The sequence below is a fragment of the Pipistrellus kuhlii genome, unplaced genomic scaffold (genome assembly GCF_014108245.1).
Source record: "Pipistrellus kuhlii isolate mPipKuh1 unplaced genomic scaffold, mPipKuh1.p scaffold_m20_p_10, whole genome shotgun sequence".
NCBI classification, from domain to species: Eukaryota; Metazoa; Chordata; class Mammalia; order Chiroptera; family Vespertilionidae; genus Pipistrellus; species Pipistrellus kuhlii.
Genome location: NW_023425405.1, coordinates 25,004,531 through 25,030,974, shown reverse-complemented (window position 1 = coordinate 25,030,974; position 26,444 = coordinate 25,004,531). Strand labels below are relative to the sequence as shown.

Sequence of the window (26,444 nt, the reverse complement as noted above, 5' to 3'; positions counted from 1 at the left end):
ATGTGGGCCATGCCATGACAGTAACTCAGTAAATGGCAATGGAACATTTTAAACAGTGAAACAGAAAGAATAGAGCTCACAGAACATAAGGCAAGTGTTCTTCAGTGCACCTTTGATTTCAGTTATGTCTGTGTGTGTTTGGGGTCATTTTAAAGGCTCAAAGAAACATTCCTAAATACAAAAACCAAGTGTTTTCTTTTCCCCCTCTAGTGATGCAGGAAACATCCTATGGCCATTGAGGGTGGAAATCTAGGCCTTCAGCTGGGGCGGCACAATCACACGTTACATGCAGCCGGCAAATCCCGTCTCTGCTGATGAGGCAAAGGCAGGAGGGCTGCTCAGAAACAAATGCTGGAGCTCTCCCTTAAATGAAATGAGCTTCAACTCATAGTTCCCCAAATTCTGTTCAACTCATTCCCAACTTTCCTACGTGTATGGTGAAGTCTGTACATAGTTGGTGAGTGCTGAGCCTTGAATTAGTACCTGCTAAAATTTGGAAAGCTACCACATCTCTAGGGGACAAGAAGTTACGGTAGTTATTCACCCAATCCAGGTTTTCAAGCCTTTTCATTCCACTATCGCAAATAAATTAACCCTAAGTTCAAAAACTCTGATCAGCAATTTTCCCTATCTACTTGACCTTTCAAAGACACTTCCCATTTCACTACCAATTGGTTTAAAAAGGATATTGTGCTTCTCCCATCATGCTCCTTTTCTGATTTGGAGTCTTTGTGTTTTGATTTGATTTGAATACAGTTTATCAATTTACTCTCCCTACTGAAGGTACCTAGGGTAATCAAGTGGCACCCTTTTAGGAGGATGGATAACGGTCCTAACTACTTAGGGTCACAACGAGCTTACTTACTGCCTGCTAACTACTGCCCTGGTGGGACCACCTGCCAGAGATCTGCACCCATTCTGTGCTCCTGTTCAGTGCTGCACTTGGTAAAAAGCATCTTGTTGCAAATATCCTCAGCAACTACTATAATAAATGAAGTACTTGCAAATTTAGTATTTTCAGACAATATACATTGGAGAAAAGGTATGGGAGGTACAGAATAAACAAGTGTGTATTTAAACCTGGGCTCAGATCAATAAGAATCATTAGATTCTCAATCACATAAGTAAACCTTCTGCACTCATGAAAGTATGCCACTTGATAACCGTCAAGAGGTTTTCTGGAAGCAGGTGGGGAAAAGGGGCTTTAAAAAATCTCCTCCCCACTGACTCAAAACAATCTGGCCATATCTATACAAAGGGGAAAACATGATAAAACCTGCAGCATCAGTTTCAGCTCAGAAAGTAATTCTACCACAGATTCCACTTCTAGCATTTTCTCGAGGTTTTTCATTGAACAGCTTCTAATCAAGACGCATTAACTGTGTATTTTCTCAGGCAAGGCTTTCACGCTTATGCTTCAAATCACTTATTTTGAAAAAACAAACTATCAAACCATGTTCCCAGTTGAAAATGTAGCTAATATTTTTTAAAAATATGTTTTTATTGAGTGAGAGAGAGAGAGAGAGAGAGAGAGAGAGAGGGAGGGAGGAAGGGAGAGGGATAGAGAGATAGAAACATCGATGACGAAGAAACATGAATGAGAAACATCATTAGGCAGTCTCCTGCACATCCCCCAGCTGGGGACTGAGCCCATAACCCGGGCATGTGTCCTGACCGGGAATTGAAACGGTGACCTCTTGGCACATGGGTCAACATTCAACCACTGAGTCAAACAAGTGGGTCATGTAATTAATATTTTTTAAGAGAATATCAGAATCACAAAATCCAGATTTTCCCTATAGTTTTTATCAATAACTTTGTATTAAAAAGGGACACTACAGCCGAAACCGGTTTGGCTCAATGGATAGAGCGTCGGCTTGGGGACTGAAAGGTCCCGGGTTCGGTTCCGGTCAAGGGCATGTGCCTTGGTTGCGGGCATATCCCCGGTAGGGGGTGTGCAAGAGGCAGCTGATCGATGACTCTCTCTCATTGATGTTTCTAACTCTATCTCTCTCCTTTCCTCTCTGTACAAAATCAATAAAATATATTAAAAAAAAAAAAAAGGGACACTACAGAGGACGTGGGCTTCTAAACACAATTCAGATTTCTAAGATAAAACTTACATATCAAAACTTTGCACTAAATTAACTTCTGCAAAGTATAAATGCAATGAACTATTCAAAGCAGCACATTATACAATAGGACTCACTATTTTCAGATTACACACTGAGTAGGCACTCTGACTCAGTCTACACCAGACTGTGGACAAAACAGACTAATGCTCTGCATATTGAAAAAAAGTTACTTTTAATGTAAACACTAAAGTTCTTGATTCACTGCTGTTGAAAGGAATAATCAGAATGTGTTTTAAAAATCATGTTTCAGCCCAGCCCTCATGGCTTAGTGGCTGAGCATTCCTGGTCAGGGCATATGCCAGGGTTTCAGGCTAGATCCCCAGTGTAGAGCGTGCAGGAGGCAGCTAACTGATGATTCTCTCTTATTGATGTTTCTGTATCTCTATCTCTATCTCTCCCTTCCTCTCTGAAATCAATTAAAAAAAATCACATTTCACTACAACTAATGGAGCCTACTGTCCTAGTTACAAACAAATATTTTCACCCATCCGCTACCATATAAAGCAATGTGGATGTTCATCTTAATGCCACATCCACATTTTCTAAAGAAACATTAGTGTAACATGTGGTTTGTTAGTTATAATCTGCAACTTCTTTAATCATAGACATTTAATCAGCCTATCAAACAAAAATTTCCACAAGCCCAAGCAGTGTAACTCAATGTTAACTCTCTCATCATTGATGTTTCTCTCTCTCCCCCTCTCCCACTCTAATATCAATAAAAATATATTTTAAAAATTCTACATTTATCATTTGTTATAGGTAAGTAAAATCTTGAAGTAAACAAAATTCCCCCAAATTTGTTTGTTTTACTGAAATTTCCTTCTAATATTCCCAGATTGAAGATCCAGGACAGGCCAAATAGCCAGGACCAACACACATGTAAGTGAGCCATGCAGCAGGCCAGGGCTGTGCACACGGCTGGCCTCGCAGTACTTTCTGAGCCTAAGGGGATGAGGTAGGTTATATGGTAAAGCACCAACAAGGACTGGGAGCAGAGCTCACTCTACCAAATTATGGTGACTCAAACACCCACTGGGGACAGACTTCATAGTCACAGACGCCACAATAAATCCTGAAAACAGGTGAAATGAGGGTGTGAGGACCACATGAAGCTGGGGGCTCAGCTGGAAGTCAAGGAGCCAAAATAAAATGGAAAAACCCCACAACAAAATAAGCTAGAGCAGCAATCAAGTCAAAGAGATATCTCCTCAATGTTCATCAGCAGAAGAAAAGACAGAATTGAAGAGCAAAGTGTTCTCCATAGAAGCTAATGCTTCTATGGTCATTCAAGAAAAACAAGGGTAAGTTGTCCCAGAAATCTGGAAAATGCTGCAGGCTATAACGCTTCCTTAAGCAGCCAAATTGCTTTAGAAAGACCTGGCTCCGTTTCCCAAATGAATGTGCCCTCACATGTCATGTAAAGTGTCCACATTCTGGAAACCACTGAGCTAGAATGTAGAAGGAAGAAGATATGGGACAGAAACTAAGAGAACCTTTAAGCAGAGAAGGAGCCCTCGTCAGTTTGGGTCAGAGCATTGGCCTGCAGACTGATTCCGGCTAAGAGCACATGCCTAGGTTGCAGGCTTGATCCCTGATGGAGTGTGTGCAGGAGGCAGCCGATCAATGATTCTCTCTCATCACTGATGTTTCTATCTCTCTAACTCTCTCCTTTCCTCTCTGAAATACATATATATATGTATATTCAGACTTTCCTTAAGGAAAGTCTGAATTTTAACAGACAAAGGCTTTTCAAATGCAGTACACTTACATATGACACCACCAAGAAAGTGAGAATAACTCTAGCCTCATGAGCCCTGGGTTAATGGTGAACCATGTGCTTTAAATTTGTTTTAGATCCTTCCTGTAAGAGCATTTATGATTCAGATTTAAACAAGGAATAAAGTGAAGCAGTTATTTTCTAGACAACTAGACCTGAAACTGTACTCATTAGGATCCTATACTCCCAAAGAACACTAGTGTTTCAAGATGCTAATCAAAATGCCACTAAACACAGGGAAAAATGAATACAGTCATTTAACATATACATATCTATTGCAAGTCACATAATTGTTCACATTCTATGATTCCAAAATCAGAGCTCAACAAAACAAAGTCCATTCTATAATACAGGAGTAGGGTTTTCTTCCCTCAAAAGCTATTTATTAAACTGGGGATACATGTACACGCCCTATACACACATACTGTAAAAATATAGGGAGATATATATGCATATTGACATAGTAAAGACTCCTCAACCTAGCATCTCCTAAACTTACTTATTCACAGCTCTCCCGCCCCACTCCTATGCCTTACACGTCATGGAGCACAGTGCAAATAACACTCTACACAGGTAAGAAAAAATACTGAATATGCAGTGGCATTGGTGCTACAGCTGAGCTCCTTTAGCAGTGAAGGGATTCAGAGGCCTCCCAGGATGTGCCACTTTGGCATGTGGACTACTTTGGGCTGGAGGCAATGGGAACTCTGCCAGCTCATGAGAAACTTTTCTCTCTCCCTTAAACAATTTAAGTTTGGGGCCTTAACCATATTAAGAGTTATCACCAGAAGTAACTTTTTATGACCTATCAATACGGCAGGGCAAACCTCCATGTAATTGCTGAACATCTGCTCTTCTTATCATCCTGTGAATGACCCTCCTCTCCTCTGAAGCTCCTCATCCTTTGCTGAGAATGCCATACACAATTCATATTAACTTTCTGCCTCTGAACCTCTCATGCACTGGGGGTCTCCAACTCTCTCATGCATGTGCGGTTCTCATATATAGGTATGTAATTAAATTCGGTTATTTTCTCTTATTAATCTGTCTCATGTTGGTTTAATTAGGGCAAAGATAGAATTTCTTTCTCCCCCACATTATAAAAATAACAGTAGCCAAAACAAACAATTTTTAATGTCCAATGCTTCACAGGCAGTTATGACCCCACTAAACCAAACCAAACCAAACCCAACCCAACCCCACCAGGCAGTTATCACACACATTTACAAAGGTCCCAGCTAACTCCTGGCAAAACTGCTCAACAGGCTTAATGTCTTCTGCATCCCCCAAGCCTTCCCTTTTATCAAACAGAAGCCCCTCTGATTTGGGGAGTCTCCATCTAATGACTAACCATGAAAACATCTCTGAGCCAGTGTTACTGTCTTGCGTCAGCCTAGAACACATGTGTCAAACACAAGGCCCGCGGGCCAAATCCGTCCCGCCAGGCCTTGCAATGTGGCCCACACTGTGCTGTCATCACTGCACTCCGCTGCGTTTCCATCACAATGACAGTTTATGACTGTTCAGTAAACCATTCGGCCCGCGATTTAGGCTGGATTTTAGATTTTGGCCCCTTCTCTGATTGAGTTCGACACCCCTAGCCTAGCATGTGGTACATACTGAATACATGGTGGTATCACATGTAAGTAAATCGTGTACAGATCTTAAATATGTACTAAGCTTGAAGTCAGAGGAAACCACTCAAACTTTTTCTTTTCCACTCTTCCCCAAACCAAGCATTTCCTAGTTCCCCAAAATGAGCTTAGGGCTCAAGGAGGGAAAGAGCCGGACCTGGAGCTCTACTCCTGAGTTCCACTTGGAACCAACACATGTGTGGGCTGTGGGTGATTTGTCACCCCCACCACAGCAGGCCTCCATCCTACAGGGAGGGGAGCAGAGGTGCCTGGCTTTGCTCCCAGGCACACCTAACCATTTTAGTTAGCATATACTTAACCCCCCGCCCCCACCCCCGCCCCGGCATTTGGTGACACATTTCTGTGCACCCATTTTCTCGTAATTCCAATAGTATCCTTAATTTGTATCATTTAGAAGGCATTGCTTAAATCAAGGGTAAGTAACCTTTCAATTTTCCAAGCTATAGCACAAACTGCACAAAAAGTATTTAATTTTTAAAGTAAATGTATTTCTTAAGCATAATGACAACAGGTTTAAACATTCAATTTTAAAGTACATCTACTATCACTAAAAGGTGTGAAGTAGCAAAAAGGGATAGGAAATTCACAATACCACTAAGGAAAGGAAACTAAAGATGATGCATTAGCACATAATCCAGTATTACAATTTAATAAAATAAACATAGGTGCCTTTCATAAGATTAAGACAGCTTTATGGAGGGCGTGAAACTTGAGGGATTAAGATATGGGGGGGAAATGGGAAGATTAGACCAGCAAAAGAGAAACAGACCCAGGAAATACAGTCCACAGGAAGTCAAATATCACCTCTAGGCCGGGAAAGGGGGGTGGGGGTGGAGAATAGACCTGGAAAGGGGTCTGCTAGTAAAGCGAACACTAAATGATCTCAACATTAAACTAAGCAAAAACAACTTGCTCTCAAGTAGGCCCAAGCTTCTACTGCCTTTTGTTTTTTTAAATAAATTAACTGCATTATAAATACACTGTACAAATCTGAAGGAAAAAAAGAACTAAAAATGACCCAAAATTCCACTGCCCAGAGATAATCTCTATTAATATTTTGGTTTATCTTTTTAAATGTATTTATTCACACCCAAAGAATTTTTATACGTTATATGTGTTGTCGTATAGCATGTTTTGTCATTTTATATTTGCTGAATACTAGTATTCATTAAATACAGTATTAGAGAAATGCAAAGACTTACCTAAACAATGCTGAAACAATCATCCTTACTGGCAAAAAAGTGAAAAAGAATGTTCAGTAAGAGGACATTAGTTAAACAGTGTACCTATGACAGAATATTAATCTACTTGTCATTTTTTATATTTTCTTAGACTAAATCCCTAGATTAGCTATTCCAAAGTGCATGCATATTTTATAAGCTTTTGTTACATATTTCTCAGAAAAATCACACTGAATTATACTTTCTAGCAATGTATAAGTAGGCTCATTTCTCTGCACCCTCACTAGAAGCTGGATTTTCTAATTTTTGCCACATTTTTAAAAGATAGTATCTCACTGATTTCTAGGACAGCTAGTGAAGCTGAAATTTTTTTTTCATGTTTCCTGCTCCTTTTAATAATCCATCTATAGCAAGGAAAGTAAATTTGCTCGTAAGTTACAAAATTTTCCTGGGTTTGCCTTTTGCCTTTGAATTCTATTTATGGCATTTTAATCTATAGAAGTTTAGTTATTTTAAAGTAAGCAAATGAATAATTTCTTTAACAGTTCCTACTTTTGTTGTGGTGCTTTGAGAGGCTTTCTCCATTCTGGGATCATCTGTATTATCTTTGTGCTTTAAAACTGTTCTTAAATATGTATTTTAAAAGCACAAAGTGCACCACCTTGAAATTAGAACCATTCTTATAACTTTAAATATGTTCACCAATGCATGCACACACACATATTTTAAATGGCTGCATACATTTCATACAATCTGTTTTCCAAAGCATGTTCTGAGACAGGCCTTTTCAAAAACTGCAGCTTGTTAGATCTGAACAATCGTAAATGGTTTTGCAAACTTCACACCCAACTTAGTAACAGTCCCAAAGTTCCAGAATTGTTCATTTCTATCCCAGTTACTCTCCTCCTTCAATGTCCACCAGTTACTAAAAGACCAAGAATAAGCTCATTCTTGGTAGATTACCAAGTTCTGCATAATGAGCTGTTATAATTATCAATGATTAGATGTCAATCCTTAGAGCATTTTCATTTTGATCTTTTCTTCCACCTTCATATAAATACCATTCTTAGGGAGTCTGGTTAAAAGCTAGGCTCTGGAGTCCCTGTGCTTTAACGTAACTCAGGCCTGACCCTAACCACTCAAAGCCTTTTTCTTAACTGATATGCTATAAGGTGGACCAAACAATAGTATCTACACTTAATAGGCTTAGTAAAGGTTTAAAGTGGGAGGATGTTCATGAAGAAAGTAGGAGTTACATGAATGCACATGATGTGGGCAGTGGGTTAAGGCACCAGGGACAAATGCACACCATATGGTTCCTGATCTAAAGATGAGTCTAGTGGGAGAAATCCCCAAGTCCAGTTAGAGGGTTAAGTACAGGGACAGTGACCCAGGCAGGGACTCAGGGGATCCCAGGGAAGTCTCCTGGGATGGGATGGGATGGGATGAGGGGTAGGGGCTGAGCAGGAATCTCTGGTGACATGGCACTTCAGACAGAGGGGAGAGCATGAGTAAAAACAGGAGGACAGCATAGGAGCTTCTGGGAACTGGGGAAGCATAGAAGGGGACTGCTTCCTCCATCCAAGTTTCTTTTCCCCAGGGGAAAAATTTAAATGACTGTCAAACTTGGGCTTCACAACTCTGCTTTTCAAACATGAATAAGATTATGCTTTATAGGACAGTTTTCCAAATGCTGTTAATGTTAAAGCTATGAGATAGCCAATGCTTTCAGGGCCTATAAAGAAAGTTTAAACAGTGTCAATTAAAAAAATTATCTCATTTTACAAATGCTGAAATGAACACCCAGCAAAATTAAGCTCAAACTAGATCCCACATCTTCTCAAAGCAAAATGTTCTATGCATAAACAAAAATAACACACAGCTTTTTTAGGAGCCAGAAAATGTGTGAATGAAAACCTTAAAAAACACATTAAGTATTATAATTATCTTGTTTATAGTGTGCATTAAATGTATACATTAAACAGGGAGCTTAAAGTCCTTAGTAACTTAAAGGTTTTATTTAAATTTGATTTATTCTTCATTTAATGTTCATTTGTTTTGAAAAGTGAACAAAAAATACGTCTTGCTGAGAAAATAGCAGATATCAAGAAAAGCATAAATTTCAAATGAGTCCTTAAAAATGATACACTCTTTTCTCTAGACATCTAAGAGACAAGTTCAAAATTGGCCCCCCAAAGACATTTTATTCCAGACCAACTCAGTTGCTGAGGATTTGGGACCTATGGAGGGCTGAAACAGCGAAGAGTCAAAACACACACACATTCCTAAGAGTTTTGGACCCTAATTCACATTTGAAGAATAGCAAACAACAACTCCTCAATTTCAAACACATCCATTTCAGCTTTCCATGCTGAAAGAAAGGCACACTATGCCTGCTCTCTTACCAGGAGTGAATTTCTGATACAAGGCCCTCAAGGACCCAAGAATGGTCGACCCTGGAAGAGACGTCACATAGGACTATGGTACCACTGGGTTTGTATCACCTCTCCAACAGCAAAGGGCTTCTGCCACCACCGCCTTCATTTTAAAGGCAAGGCTGCAATACTTAACTGCTGGAAAGACCCAAACTTTGTTGTGAAAAAAATAAATAAAATCCACACCCTAAAGTTAGTTTTAAGGGAGGGGGGCGGGGGGAAAGATTAAAGTTTCACAGCTTGTTTCCTTGGCATTTTCCTGGATTGCCATAGCTACAGAAAACCTGGGCATTTGTCTCTTGGGACCCTGCATTAGACATGGGGTGCTATAATAATAATAATCACAATAAAGCTTGCATTCTTATCTAGCCTGTTTTCTGCAGCCAAAATTAGAAGTGGCCAAACACTATGTCAGATTATTCCGGGAAATTTATTCATTCAAAAAGACAACTCAGGTACCAATGACCGAGGTGGGGATAGGAAATAAAGACTACTCCTTCCTTTCAAAGAATTCATAGTCTGAAAAGCAGGGGAAAGGAGGATGCACTGAAGATCAGGATGAAGTTAATTATCTCTGGAAGATAACAATCAGTAAGAGGCAATGGAGCTTAAGGAGCTGTAACAGCTAAGCAAACTGCAGAACCAGCTCAGGCATTCATTTGCCCTTTGGCTCTCTTAATGACATATTTGGAATGGGGGCCATGCCTTGCAGGACCTGAGCTTGTGACGGGTTGATTTCATAAAATGGTGAAAAAAACACACATACACAACACTAGGATATAGAAAGTCCCTCCACCTTTGGCAAAATAGTCTTTAAAAGATGACAACAATGAAAAGAAATAGTTTAACATTCTAAGAGAATAATTCGGCCACCCCTCTAAGGTAATTGAGCACTCTCCTGAAACCTCCAAAAATGGGCATAATAGAGTTAAAGCGAGCCAGCCTTCTGTTTGCAGGCCTGGAAATTTGAAATGCGAAGCAACTATGTCTGTCCAATCACCACGAGAAAAGCCACAAACAGCAATATATTTTTCAAGTATAGCATTTTCCTAATAACCCATAACTTCTTAAACACAAAATCCTCCTATCCAACTGCTTTTCTAAAGAAAATCATCTCACCCCTAACCTTACACGCAACCCACAAACTCTCCAGGATTTCAGAAAAATCAGCTTAGACAGGTTGGGTTACAAAGTAGTTTCAAACTTAAAACGGCACGCATCTGCGGAGTGTTAAAGATATATTCAGATTCTAGAAGCTTCAAGTAAAAGTTGACTTTCGTTCCCCCTTCTGTCGCCCTGATAAGTGTCTTTCAAAAACAAACAAACAAAACAAAACTGGGTGACCACCGACTCCACTCCCAACTCGGGCGGTTTTAAATGCCAACACAGGAAGGGCCATTTGCACAGAGCAAACAAGTGCCCGGGTACGTGGATGCGATTCCGCATTTGCACACTAACAACCCCGACTACGAACTAAAAGCACGGCGGCGGCCCTCCAATGGGAGGAGAGAACCTTATTTTTGGCAGAGGGCTCGCCGCCGAGGAGAAGCCCTGACTCTGGGGAGTGGTAGAGTGGTCTCAGGGAAGGCTCGCTCCCGGAGCTCTGCCCCCTCCGAACCATCACCCCCACGTCCGCCGCACGCAGCGTCCCCAGGTGGCCGAGGCCCCGGGGCCGCGCGCGGGTACCTGCGGGGTCAGCGCGCGCTCCCGCGGCGCGCAGGGTCGGGGGCGCGCCGAGGCCGCGGCGCAGGCCCGGCCCGACTGGCGGGCGCCGGGGGGTGGGGGGAGGGGGGGCGCTCTGGCCGGTCCCGCCGCCGCCGCCGCCGCACTCGCATCCCTAACCGCTTCCCCGGCCTGCTCCCCCCCGAAGGAACCGAGCCAAAGAGCGACTGTTACCCAATAATAGCGACCTGCCCCGTCGCCACAATGCCGGCGGGCGACCGGAAAGCAGGGCGGCCGGCGCCCCGCACTCGCTGGAGAGCACGAGCCGGGGAGGAGCGGTCCCCAGGGGCGCGGAGGGGGAAGGGCACGAGGCCGGGCTCCCCGCGGGGGTCGCCGCACGAGGGGCGGGAGGAGGAGGCGAGGCGCGCACGGCCGAACGGCCTCAGCCCCGTCGCCGCCAGCAGGCCTCCGCCTCCGCCTCGGCGCGATGAATCGGGCTTTTCCCCGGTGCGCGGTGCAGGCCCGGCCGCCCCGAGCCCGTGCCCGCGGGGCCTCAGGGCTCCCCCCACCCCCGCTCGCGCCCCGGAGCCCCCGCCCACGAGCCCCCGGCCCCCGCCGCCATGCCGCCCGGCCGCGGCTCGGAGCTCAGGCCTCCCCCGGCGCCTGGGCTGGGCCGCCCGCGGGCCCCGTCACTGCGACACCGCGGCTCCGGGCCTGGCCTGCGCCGCCTCCCCTCCGCCCGGGCGCCGCCGCCGCCGCACTCACCCGCATTTCCCTGACGCCGGAATGGCTCCGGCGACGTCTCCGCCTGGTCCCCGGGCCTGGGCCCCGGTGAAATCCCCGTCCCGCCAAGGTCTGGCTGCGTCCCTCAGCCGCCGGGGCCGCCCCGCCTGGAGCTGCGTGCGACACGGCCCCCGCCTCCGCCTCCTCCTCCCCGGCCGGCCCTCCTCCCGCCGCCGCCTGCACCGCGCACCCTCCGCCCTCGCCGTCCCCCCGCCGCTCCCCGCCTCCCGCTCACCGGCTCCGCCGCCGCCGCCGCCGCCGCCGTCGGGAGAGGCGCGTGGGGGAGGGTCGGGACGCACCGCCGGCGGCGTCCGGGGCGGGAGGGGTGTGTGTGTGGGGGAAACCGCCGCCATCGCCCCACCGGCCCGAGCGCGGGGTTGGGGTGGGGGTCCGGAAACCGCCCGCCGCCGCCGCCGCGGCCCCCGCCCCGGGTCCCCCGCCGCTGCCGTCCGCCTGGTTCCTACCTGAAGCCCGGGCCCCAGCCCCGCGCCGTCCCGGGCGGCGCCCCGGATCTCCGGGTTTTACCGCCGCCCCCGCCTCCGGCCGCCGCCGAGCCCCGGCTTCCCGCCACTGCGGACCCGACGACAAGGAGGGGGCACTTTTTTCGGTTGGGAGCACCCACCCCGGCGGGAATGGACCCGGAGCGGTTCAGAGATCCCCTTACCTACAGCCCGAGCCGACCGGGAGCACGGCCTCACCCAGTGGCCGCGCCGCCGTCGGGAGCCGGACCTTCACCCAGCGGTGCGCCGGGCGGCTGCCGGGCAGGGCGGGCAGGAGCTCCGACAGCCGCCGCAGGCCTCCCCGCCCGCAGCCCGCTCACCTGCAGGCCTGGGCCCTCCGCACCTGGGGGCGGCCCGAGCCTGCCTCAACCTCCTTCTCTCCTGGAAATCGGTTCGAAAAATAAAACTATACTTAGGCTTCCCGCTTCCAACTTCAACCAACTTTTTTTTTTTTTTTGCAAACGTTAACACTGAATCACTTTATCTTTGTAAAGCGAAATCAAGAATAGAATGTAAGGACTTAAACCTGTGGATGGTGTGAGGCGGGGACCAAAACGATTGTTTTCAGGTAGGTGTAGGTTGAAGTAGTTAATTGCATTCATCTGGAATTGACTGTTGAATTGGTGTGCTGGAAACGACACATTTTGGCAGCACAAAGAGCCAACTTGGCTTGCTACGGGTGACAGTCTGGTGGAAGCATGGGTTTGGAGGAGCTCCTGCTTTTAAGGCCGTGGTTCATTCACAGCATGCCAGGGAGCCAGCTAATTTCATGAACAAGCAAGGAAGGATTGCAAATGATCCCCCCATCCGGGCAAAAGACGTGATGAGTATAACTTCCTGTTTTGCTTCAAACTAAAACAGGACAGAGATTCTACTACCACCTTGGGTTACAAATCCTAGGCCCTAGGCCCTGAGCAGAGAGGGCTGGCCCCCAGAGCCCATCCTGTTTCCTGAGCCACATGGGTTTCTCTTAGAAGGCTTTTCCCACAGTATATGTGGTCCTCATATATTTGTGTATACTTGTCACCAAAGTATGTGATCTCAGTCTGTGTATTTAACATTCTTGGTTTATACCCTCTACATCTAAATAACCTAGTTAAAAAAAAAAAAAAAAAGATGTATTTTACAACTTTACTGCGGACACATGGTAAGATTAAAGGTAAAAATGAAAGGCGCCCTGAGGCCAGTCTGCTCAGTGTTTAGCATGTCGGCCCTTGGACCAAAGGGTCTTAGGGTTTATTGTTTTGTTTTAGTTTTTAAATCATGGTATCAGCAAGTCTGAATTGCTCTAGAGTGAACTACATTTCCTTGCCTTTCCCAGCTTCTAGAAGCCACCCACATTCTTTGGCACTTGGCCCCTTTCTGACCCTTATTATTTAAAAAAAAATTTTTTTTATTGATTTCAGAGAGCGAGGGAGAGAGAAAGAGAGAGAAACGTCAATGATGAGAGAGAATCATTGACTAGCTGCCTCCCTCACTCTTCCTATTGAGGATCAAGCCCGAAACCTGGGCATGTGCCCATGACCAGAATTGACCCACGATCTTTCAGTCCGCAGGCCAATGCTCTATCCACTGATCCAAACTGGCTAGAGCAGGTCTCAGGCTTGATTTCTGGTCAAGGGCATGTATCTGGATTGCAGGGATTTAAAAAAATATATTTTTTAAATTGATTTCAGAGAGGAAAGGAAAGGGAGATCAAAACATTAATGATGAGAAAGAATCATCGATCAGCTGCCACATACATGCCCCACATGTAGGGATCAAGCCTACATTCCAGGCATGTGCCTTGACCAGGAATCGAATCCTAACCTCTTGATTCATAGGTTGACGTTCAACCGTCTCCACACAAGTCCTTGCCACTGAACTACATCGGCTAGGCCAGGATGCAGGTTCGACTCCCGACCCTGGTTGGGTGTGTATGGGAGGCAACCTATGAATCAAGAGGTTAGGATTCGAACCGATTTCCAGGAGAGAAGGAGGTTGTGTCTCTCAAATCAATGTTTTTCTCTCTGTGTCCCTCCACCCTCTCCCATTCTTCTACTCGTTTTAAAAAATTAATGGGAGAAAATCCTCAGGTGAGGAATAACAAAACAAAAGTGTAAGGCTTGTCCCTGTGGGCAATGGCTTTTTTACATGTCCTCATTTCTTCTTTCCTCAGACAACTTAGCCCTGCCTTCTCCAATCTGATCCTTCAGTATGGCATCCTGGTCCATGACTTCCCACAAGACACAAGTTGGTCAACTTTCCCTTTTGGTCAACTGGTTGTGTCTCCCACCTGTTTTTTTTCCCCCCCCCCCCCCCCCCTTTCCTTAATGAAACTATTTAGACCACCTGTGCCACCATCTCCTGACTATTCCATTACCTTTTACATCCACTTCACAACCAGGTTGCTTTCACTCTGAGTAAGTAACCTTGCCTCCTACTTAACAGATCAAAGCCATCTACTCCAAAAAGATATTCCTCCATCTCTCTCTGCCATCTCAGCAAAATTGATGTCCCTTTTTCAGTTGACCAAAAGTTTGGAGGGATAATTAACTTGATAGATAACAGAATCCAAGTACGAAATAGTCTCCAACTAGAGTATCAGGTCAAAACCAATGGAATAAAATATCATACAAGTCCAAAACAATATGGTAAAGCTCAACAAGCCTAGCTTTGGAGTTAGACAGATTGTAGTTTATATTCTGACTCAAACTAATCTTTTGCTCTAGTTAAGTCAAATGTTAAATGGGGATAAAAAGACCTACTTTAAACCTGGTTGGTGTGGCTCGGTTGGTTGGGTGTCGTCCTGTACACCGAAAGGTTGCTGGTTCAATTCCTGGTCAGGACACAAGCCTGGGTTGCAGGCTTGATCCCCATCCCCAGTAGGGGGAGTGCAAGAGGCATGTTCTCACATCAATGTTTCTTTCTCTCTCCCTTCCCTTTCCCCCTCTCCAAAAATAAACAAACTATATAAAAAATCTACCTCAAAAGGGAAGGGCATTTCCTTTATAGTTCCAGCATAATTTCCCACTGTTTCCCATAATTTCCTTTCCTGTCTCCATAAAGTGGAGGTACCTGGCCTTCCTTACTGCTGTTTAGAACACTAACATTTTCTAAGTCATGTGGGCCTGAAAACTCAAAATCCTGATAAAGATAGTCCCCTTCCTAGAGAAAACCTTTGTTTATTTTGGTCAGTCTGTGAGGGCAGACGTTATCACCTCACATCCACTTCTCAGTGAGAAAACCTGAGACTTGGGGATGTTAGACAATTTGCTCCAGACCACTCAGCTTGGTCAATGGCACAACCTGACTTCCCGGTCAGCATATATTTACAATCTTACTATGTTTTCCCGCACCTATCATATATTGTTTCTTTAACCTTCTTAATGGTTTTCCTGATCCTGATCTCTATCCTTCCAGTCTGTGCAATGACTGAACATAGATAGTTCTTTCCAAACTGAGACCTTAGTATCCTTGTCCTTTCAAACTTTCCAGTGGCTCCCCATTGTTTACACTCAGGGTTCAGCCCAAACTCTAACCTGACAGCTAAGGTTTACCATAATCTTGAGCTAACTTACTTTTCCAAATTTATTTCCAGGCACTTCACCAAAACAACTCTCAGCTTCATCCAGCCCTGTTGGGCCTACGATGGGCCCACAAATATTGAATACTTCCCTGTTGGGGCTATGATTGGCCCATAAATGGATCACCATTTATGAATGTTTGCTGCCATTGGTTTTAGTTCCCTCCTCCTTTCTTGCATCTGCAAATAAAACTCATTTTTCTAAGAGCCAGCTCATGATACTCCCCCTGCTCCTCAGGAACCCTACTTTGCACGTTCAGCCCAGGCTTTTGTGATCTCTCCCTGACTGCTAACTTCTCACATGTGCCTTTAAACCTGGTGATCTGGGCCGCGGGTTAGACACTATTTCCCAAAGTTCACTGGCCCCTCAGCATTTTGCCTGAAGAATGCTGAAGAGTGTTCAAACATATCTGTTTACTAATCAAATGAAAGGGTTACTATGACACTTGACTAGCCATAATGAGCTATTATTTCTAAGACATGAGTTAGGAACTAGTCATCTAATGCAACATAAATTAACTTCATGGGATAGTTCCCAAACCTGTCTTTACTTAAAATCACCTGGGACTTGACTACTAATTCTAGGGCCCATTCCAGATCAACTGAGTCAAAATTGGGTGGGGAAGGTTAGGGAAGGAATTTGCAACTGCCAGAGTTTATATTCTGGTTTCACTACTTATTTTCTGGGTAACTGAGTTACTTAACCTATCTGTGCCTCAGTTTCTTCATCTATAAAATAGGGGTGATAATAGTATCTCATACGATTATGTAATTTAAATACTTAATAGACATTACCTATGAAAATGATGACGTTGGTAATGATTATATAATTACCCAGGCCAGTCTGAGTTTGGCAACCACTGATTTAATGAACTACTCCTTCCTCTGTTAAAGTTCCAAATGTTAACCTTAAAAGTTCTGGTATTAACATTATAACATACTAGAGGCCCAGTGTGTGAAATTTGTGCACTCAGGGAGGGGGGTCCCTCAGCCTGGCCTGCACCCTCTCTCAGTCCAGGAGCCTTCGGAGGATGTCCAACTGCTGTGGAAGTGGGAGAGGCTTTTGTCAAGGCATGAGCCTGGCTTCTAGCTAAGCAGTGCTCCCCTAGGGAGTGCACTGACCACCAGGAGGCTGCTCATGCGTTAAGCATCTGCCCCCTGGTGGTCAGTGAGCATCATAGCAACTAGTTGTTCCACAGAAAGGCTGAAACCAGCTCTCCAACATTCCCCCAGAGGTCCCAGATTGCAAGAGGGCTCAGGTCAAGCTGAGGGACCCCACTGGTGGATTGGGGCCAGGGAGGGACATGGGAGGTTGGCCAGCTGGGGAGGGAACGAGGGAGGGCTCCAAGGTGTGTCTGGCCCATCTCACTCAGTCCCGATCAACCAGACCTCAGCTGCAAGCTAACATACCAGGTGAAGTATCTTCCCCCTGATGGTCAGTGCACGTCATAGTGAACAGTTAGGCATCCTTAGCATATCATTAGTATATCATGTTTTGATTGGCTGAACTGCCAAGTGGACGACCATACACTTAGCATATTAGGTTTTTATTATATAGGATTACAATGTCTTATTTGTTTTTGAAATAATGTATATTAAAGAAGAGTAAAAAGATTTTTAATTAAATTTGTTTAATCCAAATCATGAAATATATATTACCCATGTTTTTGAAAAACTGGTTCCTCTTAGAAAAATATAACTACACATCCTACCTAATAAAAGAGTAATATGCAAATTAACCATCACTCCACTACACCGATAAACCACACCCAATAGTCATGCCCACCAGCCAATCAGAGCAAGTATGCAAATAAACCCAATCAAGATGGCTACAGGCACAGAGAGCAGGAGGGAGGCTTGCGTTTCCCAAGCAATGGAAGAAGCCAAGCTTTCCGCCTTCCCTTGCTGGCCTAGGCCTCCACTCAAGGCTATGAAGTTTCAATTATAGAAAGTAAATAAATTCCAGATACCAGGGCCTCTGGTTGGGTTGCCAAGGGGGCATGGTTGGTCTACAAACCACCACAGGTCCCTCGCTCAGACCATTCCACACCCCAAGGGAACCCTAACCCTGATCTGGGACATCCTTCAGGGCAAACCAGCTGGCCCCCACCTGTGCATCAGGCCTTTATCCTGTCTAATAAAAGAATAATAGGCAGATTAGCTGCCCCCATGTGTCAAAGATTGCTGCCCCCATGTGGACACAAGATGGCCACCACAAGATGGCCAGCAGGGGAGAGCAGTTGGGAGGCACCAGGCCTGCAAGGGAGGGCAGTTGAGAGGGACCAAGCCTGCGAGAAAGGGCAGTTGGAGGCGATCAACCCTGCATGGGAGGGCAGTTAGGGGTGACCAGGCGGGCAGAGGAGGGAAGTTGGGGGCAAACAGACTGAGAGTTGAGCAGTTAGACATCAATCAGGCTGACAGGGGAGTGTTTAGGGGGTGATCAGGCTGGCAGGCAGAAGCAGGGGCAATAAGGAAGGCAGGCAGGTAAGCAGTTGGGAGCCAGCAGTCCTGGATTGTGAGAGGGATGTCCGACTGCCCATTTAGGCCCAATCCTGGTAGGACATTCCTTGAGGGGTCCCAGATTGGAGAGGGTGCAGGCTGGGCTGAGGGACAGGTCAACACTCAACTACTGAGCTAATCCATCCTGGCCTCTGCCCATTTTTTAATTAGATTATTTGTCTTCCTTTTGTTGACTTGTATCCCTTACTTTGTATGTTTTAGAAATTAACCCCTTATCAGATGTATCATTGGTAAATATGTTCTCCCATACTGTGGATTCCCTTTTCATTTTCTTTTGTGGTGCAGAAGCTTTTTTTTTTTTTTTTTTTTTTTTTTTTTTTTTTTTTTAAATGCTGTCCCATTTGTTTATTTTTTTCCTTTGTTTTCTTTTGCCCTAGGCAATGTACTAGTGAAAATCCTGCTACATGAGATGTCTGATATTTTTATGCCTATGTTTTTTTAGGATTAAAGTGAAGGGATGGAAAAAAATTTCCAAGAAAATGAAAATTAAAAAAAAATCTGGGGTAGTAATACTCATATTTGACAAAATAGACTTCAAATGAAGAGCATAACAAGAGACAATGAAGGATACTACATAACACTAAATGGGTCAATACAACAAGAGGATATAACCCTGGTAAACATATGGACCCAATATACAAGCACCAAAATATATAAAAATACTTCTAGAGGACTGTAAGGGAGAGATAGACAGCAATACAACCAGTGCAGAGGTCTTTAGCACTCCACTGACAGCACTGTATAGATCCTCTAAACAAAAAAAAAAATCAACAAGGAAACTGTAATCCTAAGTAACACATTAGATCAGATGGAATTGACATTTATAGTATATTCCACCCCAAAGTTAGATCCTTCTCAAGTACACATGAGTCATTCTCAAAGATAGGCCGCATGTTATGACACAAACTAAATCTCTACAAGTTCAAGGATATTGAAATCTTTTTAAGCATCTTCTCAGATCACAACAGCATGAAAGAACTCAACTACAATAAAAATACTCAAATACATGGAGGCTAAATAGATGTTATTAAACAATGAATGGGTTACCATTGAGATCAAGGAAGAAATAAAAAATTTCCTGGAAATAAGTGAAAATGAACATACAACAATCCCTAATCTATGGGACACAGCAAAAGCAGTTCATAGCACTACAAGCCTACTTCAAAACACAAGAAAAATTTCTAATAAATTTTTTAACTCTACAACTTAAAGAATTAGAAATAGAACAATAAGCAAAGCCCAGAGTAAGTAGAAGGAAGGAAATAATAAAGATCGGAGTGGAAATAAATAACATAGAAACTAAAAAAATAATACAAAAGATCAATGTAACCAAGAGCTAGTTCTTTGAAAAGATAAATAAGATTGATGAACCTTTGGCCAGATTCATCAAGAAACAAAGAGAGAGGACCCAAATAAATAAAATCAGAAAGAAAGAGGTGAAGTAACAACTATCACAACAGAAATACAAGAATCATAAGCAAATACTATGAACAAATATACACCAACAATCTGGACAACCTGGACAAAACAAATTCCTAGGAAAATACATTTTCCAAAACTGAATCAGGAAGAATCAGAAAACCTGAATAGGTCAATAACTTCCCTCAATTGGTGAAATTGAAGCAGTAATAAACAAACAAACAAACAAACAAACAAAAACCTCCCAGCAAAAGCCCTCGTCTGGATGGCTCCAGAGGGGAGTTTTACCAAACAAAGAAGAAATAATGCCTATCCTCCTAAAACTATCCCAAAAAATCCAAGAGGAAGGAACTCTTTCAACCTTTCCCTCTTTTTATGAGGCCAACATTACCCTAATTCCAAAACCAGATAAAGACACTACAAAAAAAAAAGAGAATTATAGGCCAATATCTCTGATGAACATAGATGATAAAATCCTCAACAAAATATTAGCAAATTGGATCCAGCAAAACATAAAAGATTCCACGACTAAGTGGAATTTATTCCAGGGATGCAAGGCTGGTACAATATTTGCAAATCAATAAATGTGATACATCACACACACGATTTAAAAGACAAAAATCACGTGATTATATTAGTAGACACAGAAAAAGCATTTGGCAAAATCCAACGCCCAGTTTTGATAAAAGCTCTTAGCAAAGTAATAATAGAGGGATCATGCCTCAACATAATAAGGCTATATATGACAAACCTATAGCCAACATCATATTCAATGGGCTAAAACTAAAACCATTTCCCCTAAGAGCAAGAACAAGACAGGGATGCCCACTTTCACCACTTTTATTCAACACTAGAGGCCCCATGCACAAAATTCGTAGAAGAGTAGGCCTGCCTTCCCCCTGCTGCCGGCATTGGTTTCCCTCTGGCACCTGGAACCCAGCTTCCCTCTGGCCCACATGTGTCAAACACAAGGCCCGCGGGCCAAATCCGTCCCGCCAGGCCTTGCAATGTGGCCCGCACCGTGCTGTCATCACTGCACTCCGCTGCGTTTCCATCACAATGACAGTTTATGACTGTTCAGTAAACCATTCGCCCCGCGATTTAGGCTGGATTTTAGATTTTGGCCCCTTCTCTGATTGAGTTCGACACCCCTACTCTGGCCGCTGGCAGGCACCCAGGACTCGGGCTTCCCTCAGATCCTTGGCTTTATCCGAAAGGTCATCCAGAAGGGCATTTGGTCTAATTAGCATGTTATGCTTTTATTATTATAGATAATACGGGAAGTCCTAGCCACAGCCATCAGACAAGAAGAAAAATTAAAAGGCATCCAAATTGGAAAGGAGGAAGAAAACTGTTATTATTCACAGATAACGTGATATTGTACATATAAAACCCTAAAGACTCCATCAAAAAACCACTAGATTTAATAAATGAATTCGGCAATGTAGCAGTATACAAAATTAGCACTCAGAAATAGATGCCATTTTTATACACAATAATGAACTCTCAGAAAGAGAAATTAAAAAAAGAAAAAGAAAAAGCAATCCTGTTTACCACTGCAACAACAACAACAAAATTAAGATACTTAAAAATAAATTTAACCAAGGAGGTAAAAGACCTGTATTCAGAAAATTACAGAATGCTGAAAAAAGAGATAAAGGAAGATATAAACAAGTGGAAGAATATACCGTGTTCATGATTGATTGAATTAACATCATTTAAAATGTCCATACTACACAAAGCAATCCATAGATTCAATGCCATCCTTATTAAATTACCAATGGCATATTTTCACAGATCTAAAATAAATACTCCAAAAGTTCATATGGAACCAGCAAAGACCCCAAATAACTGCAGCAATCTTGAGAAAGAAGAACAAAGTTGGAGGGATCACACTACCAGATATCAAGCTGTACTACAAAGTCACTGTAATCAGAACTACCTGGCTCTGGCACAAGAACAGGCATATAGATCAATGGGATAGAACAGAGAACCCATACATGGACCCAAGCATATATTTCAAGTAATATTTGACAAAGAAGGAGGCAAGAGCATACAATGGAGTAAAGATAATTTTTTCATTAAATGGTGTTGGGAAAATTGGACAGGTATGCTAGGGCTGACCAGAAACCCTTGAACAACTGATAAACAGATTGCTCCAACACAGTTTGACACAGTTTGACTGTAGGGGAGAGGGCCAAGGGATGGCCTGATTGACAGCAGCCAAGCAGCCTCTATCGCTTGCCTCTATTTAGGCCTTTATTGGAATATTTACCTTTAGATACCATCAGTAGGGTGAGTAACCTTAGGAGGACACATGTTTACATTGTCCTGAAGGCAAGGGCATCCAGGGATTAAGCATAAGGATTCTAGTAAACACATATATACAGGCTTGTTTGGAAAGATCAAGGAATAATTAGGGGCACTGCCTTCTCGCTCCCCTAAATCTCCCTTAAGTCGAAATTCCAATAAACAGGGCAAGCAGCATTCCACACACGTCCCTTTTATCAGAATGTCCTCCTTACAACTTTCCAGCCAAGTCTCTTGTGTTCCCCAACACAGGTACATTCAAAAAAATGAAACTAGACTATCAACTTACACAAGAATAAACTCAAAATGTATAAAAGACTTAAACATGAGTTGTGAAACCTAGTATTTTCTCTTGAAAACCCAAATAGCTCTGGGAGAAAAACAGGGCTTGAGAATTATTCACACATCAGCATTCTCTCATCAGGATGCCTGCTTTCTAACACAAACCAGTAACACTCAAAGAACTGAAAGCTGGGGAGAAACACTGAGCTGAACTCCAGGGCAGGCTGGTGGCCTTGGGTCAGAGGTTCTTGGGAGCAGATCAGTCAGCGAAAGAAGGGAACGAGGAAAGGAAATTTAAAAATGGAATCTGTCCAACTTTAGATTTTGCATATTGAGAAGTAGGCGGCCTCTTGATTTGGGGGCCCATATGACAGAAAGTACTGTTGTAAGGTTTTCCTGAATTAAGCTTTTGAGGTCTGACCTGGGGGACCTGAACACCACGGTAACATCCTATTATGCTGGACCACATGAAATTACAACTCATTTTCAAATGATTCAACCTGGCCTGTATGAGAAAATTATTCAGAGTCCCAGAAAACTGTCCTAAAATCCCCTTTTCCAGGAAGCTTCTATGACCTCCCCCACCCGTCACAGTCCATACCTCATGTGGATTGGGTACCCTTCTTTTTCACTATGTATTCCTTCTTTGGAAAGAGTTTATCAGAACTGTATTCTAATGTTCCCTTCTGTGTCTCCCACTCCCTCGCAGACTATGAACTCTCCAATGCAGAGGCTGTGTCTTTTATTACTATTTCTACATATTTCTCATAACACCCGGCACAGGGTACACTGAATGAACAGTTGGAACCCAACTCACACATTAGTTGGATTGTTTTTATCATGAAACCCCATCAGGCTACTTTCCTGCTCAAAGATCTTTAATAATTCCCTGTTTCCTACCAAAAGAATGATAATACTTCATAGCTAATACTGAAAAACCCTCTAAGCTTAGGCTTCCATAGGTCCACTCATACTTGTCTCCCTCTGGTTTCTTATACAGTAAATTCTCGCTTAACATTGTCCATAAGTTCTTGGAAATTGCAACTTTGAGCGAAGCCACATACAACGAAACCAATCTTACTGTAGGCTAACAAGAGTTAAGTTTCTGCAGCGTATTTCTGGTCACAAAAACATCACCAGCTTCTAACCCCAAACACTTCTAACATTAAACATTGAAGTAAGTGTGAGTTATGCACACATTTAAGAAAGAGTAATAAAAACAAGATAATTCTTTTTCACCTCACTTACTCCAGTTTCAGGGTCAAGGGTGGCTGGAGCCTGTCTTGGCAGCTCAGGGCACATGCAGGACCCAACTCTGGACAGGATGCCCTGGCATCACAGAGTCACTCACATACACCCACACCCACACTTCTCAGATGGGGAAAATGTAGACATGCCAATCACCTCGTCAGAACATTTCTGGGATGTGGGAGAAACATGGATCTCTCAGAGAAAACCCGCAGATTCGGGGAGATGTACATACAAACTCCATACATAGTGGCCCCAACTGGAAATTCATTTCTTCCCCTCATCAACATTATAATAAAATGACTTCGAATGAAATGGTGTTATTCAAAGACCTGATGTACATACCCAGCTAGATCCCAACTAGACTCCTGTGAATGCCTAAAAGGGCTCCACATTTCCTCACCCAGCCACACCTTCCATATCAATTGCTCTTCCTTAAACACTGCTTACCCAATGCAATCCATTCCTCATGGCCCAACTTGAACTCAATCTCTTTAGGGAAACCTTTCCTGCTCCTCTGTCTGATGTAAAGTTCCACCCCTCTACTCACACCTGCTAAACAGCCTCTTGCTTTAGGGAAGGTCATTATAATTCTAGTTGGGCCTTCAAATGATTAGATGAGGCATACCCACATCATGGAGGACAACCTGCTTTATTCACAGTCCACTGGCTTACATGTTAATATTGTTCAGAAAATACTCTCACAGAAACATCCAGAATAATAGTTGACCAAATATTGAGCACTGTGGCCCAACCAAGTTGACACATAAAATCAACATTTGCAGCCCTAGCCAATTTGGCTCAGTGAATAGAGCATTGGCCTGTGGACAGAAGGGTCCTGGGTTCAATTCTGGTCAAGGGCACATGTCAGGATTGTGGGCTTGATCCCTAGTATGGAGCATGTAGAAGGCAGTCGATCAATGCTTCACTATCATCATTGATGTTTCTACCCCTCTCCCTCTCTTTTTTCCTTTTTGAAATCAATAAAAATATATTTTTAAAAATTAACATTTGCAAACACTGAGCAGGATACCCTGATACTTCTTTTAAAAAAGGCTTACACTCATTGCCTCAAGTTTCTTACCACCTAGAAACTCCTCAGCCCATTTTTTCCTGACCTATTAAGTTCAACAATTTCTCTTTTTCATTTGGTGTTCTTTTTAAAAATATATATATTTTATTGATTTTCCCCCCCTCCCTCCCCAGAGTTTTATGTCCATTGGTTGTACTTATATGCATGTATACAAGTCCTTCGGTTGATCTATTATCTCCCCCAGATCTCCCTCTCCTCCCCACTGCAATTTGACAGTCCTCCCGTTGCTCCACTGTCTCTATATCTATCTTTTGGTTCATCAGTTTATAATGTTCTTTATTATCCATAAATGAGTGAGGTCATGTGGTATTTCTCTTTCATTGATTGGCTTATTTCACTCAGCATGATGTTCTCCATTTCCATCCAGGTTGCTGTAAATGATGAGAATTCCTCCTTTTTTATGGCAGCATAGTATTCCATTGTGTAGATGTACCAAAGTTTTTTGATCCAATCATCTGCTGACGGGCACCTAGGCTGTTTCCAAATTCTGGCTATTGTAGATTGTGCTGCTATGAACATAGGGATGCATATATCCTTTCTGATTGGTGTTTCTAGTTTCTTGGGATATATTCCTAGGAGTGGGATTACTGGGTCAAATGCGAGTTCCATTTTCAGTTTTTTGAGAAAACTCCACACTGTTCTCCACAGTGGTTGCACCAGTCTGCATTCCCACCAGCAGTGCACGAGGGTTCCTTTTTCTCCACAACCTCGCCAACACTTGTCGTTTGTTGATTTGTTGATGTTGGCCATTCTGACAGGTGTGAGATGGTACCGCATTGTTGTTTTGATTTGCATTTCTCGGATAATTAGTGACTTTGAGCATGTTTTCATGTGCCTTTTGGCCTTCCTTCTGTCTTCTTTTGAAAATATTCTATTTAGGTCCATTGCCCATTTTTTAATTGGATCATTCATCTTCCTTTTATTTAGTTGTATAAGCTGTCTGTAGATGTTGGATGCATTTGGTATTCTTACGGTCTTCCCTTCTTTCTGAAATTAGTCATCCTTTGGCTCCCAAACTCTTATACTGTCATGGCTTTTCTAACCTATCTGATATATTTTTCTTCATCTGGCTCTCTTCTACCCACCACTTAAGTGGTCTTGGAAGTCTTTTTTGATACATTCTCTTTTTGTACAGTCTTATTATTTCTACCACTTCAATTGTCAACTGTATCAAATTATCACCTCTAACTCAATCCAGTAAATCAGCTAAGTTTATGGAATTTGGAGCATGGTTGTTCTTGAAGAAAATTTCTGTACTAGGATGACTACTAATAACTTAACTATGCAGAGAAACCACAGACGTATCCCACTAATACCACACTACAATGCATTTCTAACTCAGCTTCCCCTAAACAGGTTCCCCCAAATGTGTGGGACTCTCCAATGCCACTGGGTCCGAGGGGAAGGTGAGTGAAGGGAAATTGGGGTGGAAAGAGGTAATAGCCATTGTCTTTATTAATCATGGCTGCAACCATCCACCTTTTTGAAATTTTAACAAACACTATGATGACATGAATCTATAGGTAGGGCACTGCCAGGGGCTCAGAAGAGCTGCCTCATAGGAGCAGCTCTGAAGCTAAAGCTTCACAATCTTTAAGAGTATCCACCTCCATCTCTACCCCTCCCACAATCCAGATCTGATTTCTACCAGTTTGTAGACCCCTCCACATGCACGTCCTTCGTATTTCAAATCATTTGGCCTCAAACAAAGCCCACTATTCTTTCTTCTCCAACTGACCCATCCCATATCTTATCCTTCGTTTTCCATCTCTGATATTGGCAGCTCCATCCACACAACCATTCAAGTTAGACGCCTTGTGTATTTTTCATCTTTTCTTCCAAATCCATCTGTTCATGAAGCCCTATCCAAGGCCTC

General features: G+C 43.4%; 1 protein-coding gene and 1 pseudogene across 4 annotated transcripts in view; one reads left to right on the top strand and one right to left on the bottom strand.

The window, feature by feature from the left end:
* The window catches only part of CUL1 (cullin 1), a 95,529-nt gene extending 83,212 nt beyond the window's left edge, over positions 1-12,317 (bottom strand). The window contains exon 1 of one of the 4 annotated variants that reach the window (XR_006740883.1): positions 11,614-11,755. The gene's annotated coding sequence lies outside the window, so the exon portion shown is untranslated. Of the gene's footprint in view, positions 1-11,613; positions 11,756-12,095; positions 12,224-12,295 lie in introns of those variants that run through there. The other 3 variants (XM_045577845.1, XM_036429150.2, XM_036429149.2) reach the window with 3 other exon arrangements.
* Positions 4,457-26,444, top strand: part of LOC118714570 — a 35,016-nt pseudogene continuing 13,028 nt past the window's right edge.